We start from the raw sequence: 4,400 nt of genomic DNA, 5'->3' as shown, positions 1-4,400 counted from the left end.
ATAATGTGCTCTTAATCATAAAGTGCATATATTTACAAATATGCCATTAACGGGTCAAAATTACGAAAATGTCCTTCTAATAAGGAACAAGTCCACATGCTTGATTAAGACACCCTGAACATGCAAATATAGTCATCTCATAATATAACTCACATAATTCATATAATCATAACACATGCACATAATATTCAATTATTTCCCTCCTGGCCTCAAGGCACTAACCCTTATTAAGGGAATTGGGACGTTACTCCATGAGCATATGAAAAGTGATGGGGGAAGGAGTTGTAATAGGGTTAATGTGGGAAATTGTATTAATGACAATAAAAGAAAATTTACAAATGAATTACACTCCAAATAAGAATATAAAGAAATAATTTTGGGAGAGTGCAGTATCATTAGAAAATAAAAAAATTAAGAAGTGTGAATTCTCTCAAAGTAGGAAATTTTGGGAAATTTCAGGATTGTTTGTGGGTTTTCAAGTTTAGAAAGATTGGTATGTCTTAGTTGTGTTCTTATGGTATATGTGAGCCTAAATGACTTTTTATTTACCTATCTGAGCCTAAACCTTTCGTTATAAGCTGAAAAAGTCATTTTGATTTTTGAGCATGCATTATTATATTAGGGGAGATTGATGAATTATGCAAACATATGAAATATTTGGTTTTCATTGAATGGTTTGGAAATATTTGACATGTATATGGTATTGTGATTGTGCATTATTTATTGGTTAAAGATGATTGGCGTAGCAAAGATTGAAGTTGATTACTGAATTAATTTTGTTGAAATTCTGGATAAAATACAGTGGAAAAATTATGAGCTTGTATGACATGGTGTTTCTGAGGTTGAGGCTTGTTAGGTTATAACTTGATTCATGTTTGCGGTTAGTTTGTTTTAGAAAGGGTCAATAGTTTTACTTGAGGAGGAGTAAAAGTTAAGTTTGGGGGAGTTTGATATAGTATTTTTTTTATAGTGTTTTAGATGGTTGTTTTAGGGAACTTTTTTATCTTTTTTAATTATGTTTGTGTAGTATGACACTTTTGTTGCCTGTGTCTGATAATATGTTAGGATTTATGGAAAAATAGATAAATGGACCGTGTTTAGCATCGAAAAGATATGAATTGGTGAAAAAAAGATATTTGAGTTGTGGCGTTGAGCATTTGAGTCGCGACGTTGCAAATAGACAGAGACACCAAATTATGAGAAGTTGAGGGCCGTGACACTACCTTTCTAAGTCGCGACGCCATTAGTTGGAGAATCAGGGTTGTGGCACAAATGCATTAGAGCCATGACGCTTGTCGAGGTAGAGACGAGCGAGTTTATATTCTTGGACACAAGCCACGGTGCTTCATTATGGAGTCGCGCCGCCTTAGACGACCATAGTGCGAATTAGGGCATTTTATGCAAGGACAAAGGTGGAATTTCACATTCCAAACACTAACAATTATAAAAGCAACATTATGACAATTTTTGAATGGAGAACCCTAAGGAGAGACTCAAGAAAACACTTTGTGGAGGCAAAAGCTTGGAGATCAACTAGTTTCTATCATTCTTCTTCTTCTTCTTTAACTTTCTCTTGTAGTGATGTTTATATTTAGTTTGGTGGATTTAACTATGTTTAGCATGCACTAATTTATAATTTAGGGTGTCAATGGATTCTTATTGAAACCCTATGATTATCTAATGTAGTTTTTATGAATTTCCTATCAATATTGTGAATTATTTGTCTTGTGTTTAATGCTTGTGATTAATTGGCCACTAATTGCATGATTTATATGATTTTAACCTGAGATCTGAGAAGTGAAAGATAAATATGCTATAGTGAAATAATCATAGATTTATATTGGACGAAAGTATCTATATGAATTGTGATGCTTAGGGATTACGTGTTTAATATATGCAATATGTTAATTTACCACAGAGATGTAAAAGATTTTCTTATTGTAGAAAGTTACAAGTCCTAGTAAGAATATAATTTACAATTGTAATCTGCTATCACAATAGAGATAGAAGTTCTTAAATTCACATTAGAGAGGCATAGGTGGATGGTTGATGAAGTTAATAACCCTAATTTTTATTACATTGAATTAATATGTTAGTATTGAGTTCTCTATTGTTCTTGTTTATTGTTTTAGTTTGTTTAGTTTTAGTAAAGTCTATATTCATTATTTATCAAAACAATTAGAAATAAAGATTGGTTCTTGATGATTAATAACATTCCTCGTGGGAACGATACTCTACTAATTACTTTCTTACATGTTATGATTATGTATACTTGAGTACATAATTTCATCAATAATAACTCACCACCCCGTGCTTAGATACTAGTAGGTGCTTGAAACGTAGGGCATTACTGTAAAACATGCCCTAATTCTATTCTTTTATAAAAACGTCGCTCAACTCATAGTTAATAGAAAAATACCACTTTAAGGGAAAACTCAGTGTGGCCTTGATAAAACATGCAAATTGGGCCCATTAGTTGAAAAATAAAATAATGTGTCTTTATGCAATATTCAAAATTGAATTAAAGTTTTAAGTCCCACTGATGTAATTGAATTAAAAATCATAACATAGGTTCTTTTATTCTTGGCGCTCAACTTGATCGTTGTTCGTTCATAGGACACCCCACGCCATACATACTCAAACGTTGTAACTCCCCACATCACTGCGTGTGCCAAGGAGAAACCATATTGTTTACTTGAAAAGGGGGAAAGTAAGGGGATGAGCTAAAATCTCAATAAGGAAGTACAGCAAATACAACAATATCAAAGAAAACGCAAGAACGTGTATCGTAAATCAGGGCAAAACATATCATCTTCATACTCTTAGTTTATAATCATAAACGTAATCATAGTCATACATCACAATCACACATCATAAACACACTCTTTGTGATCATGACACCTCTATTGTCTATGTCACGTCTTGAGGTAACCAGTCAACATAAGCTGGTAAGACCTCCTCTATGAGGTAAACATTATCGCAGGTCCTTGAATAACCTCGACGCATCCACCTTTGAGTTACGTCATATCCTTAGTAACTTCTTTTTTGTGTCGCGTTCAGCACGCTAGCAACATTTTCTTTTCATTCATCATCCAAGCGCATGTGTCATAGTCTACATCATAACATAGAAATTACACATTCCATAGCACTTGACTTATCATAACATATAAAAACATAGAAATTACACTTTCCATAATACTTTATTTCTTGCAACATAACAGGTCACATCTTTCGTAGCATAATACATAGAAAATTCTATCTAACTTTCTTACCTCAGGTCCAAGCAAAGTAAAGTGTGAAAACGTCACAACGAGCCTATAATTATAATCAAATTTTGGTCTTTAAAATCGCGTAAGAATACTCATGCCCAACATACATATCCCACGTGTGCATGAGCCATGCACACGTGGCACAACTTGCACTACAATTACAAACATACAATAATTCCACATAAAATCATAAAAGAATAATGCTAATTCTACCAATTAATCATTCATGGCTACAAAATAAAAATCATATGTTTGAATAATAGGCGTATGTTTAAACGTAAAAATACACTTGCATGTAACATGCATACGTGGGAGTGTTCTTAAGATTTAACGTTTAAAGTTGATAATTTCTACATACTTATCTCATTGCCTTCTCTTAAAAATTCACCAAGCATAATTTATTTACGAATTAATTATTACTTCATCATTTCTTTTAACCACATATTTTTCATTCAAAAACTTTATTACAAAAATCTAATTTTCTAAAATAATTCATCAGTCTTTTAATTTCTCATAAAATAATAATCTCATTTATTATTACATAACAATTACAAGAATGTGACAAAATTTATAGTTACTTATAATTACTAAATGAATTTCTTGATTACTTTTAGAAAAATTAATTTTACTTATCATAAAAAAAATGCATATTTAATAGTGTCAAAATACATATTTAAAGTGTGGAAAAATCATATTTTTCATATATAAAATCTAAGACTTAATTTATTTGAGTATATGTTTTACTTATCTTATTTAAAATACATTTTTTCTTAATAAACCAAAACATTCAGCAAGTATTTTATTTAATTAAAATCGCATAATTGAATTAAAACCATATTCTTTCACAATATAAATAAAAAAAAATGCATGTTCTTATTTTGAATAAAAGCCTATTATCATGTGAAATAAAATGCCTCTTGCTTATATAAAATCAAAACATCATTTTGAGGTTTCTCTTGTCCATTTTAACACAATTTAATATCAACACCACCAAATAAATAAAAAAACAGCAAGCTTATAATTAGCAAAATTGCATATTTAATCATGCTACACATAACCTAATATGTTTCTACATTGAACAATTCAAGAATCCATTTAAGCATCTGAAGCCATCATCAAAAATAAACTTAC

This window comes from Humulus lupulus, chromosome 5 (genome assembly GCF_963169125.1).
Source record: "Humulus lupulus chromosome 5, drHumLupu1.1, whole genome shotgun sequence".
Taxonomy (NCBI): Eukaryota; Viridiplantae; Streptophyta; class Magnoliopsida; order Rosales; family Cannabaceae; genus Humulus; species Humulus lupulus.
Note: the sequence above shows the minus strand (reverse complement) of the source record.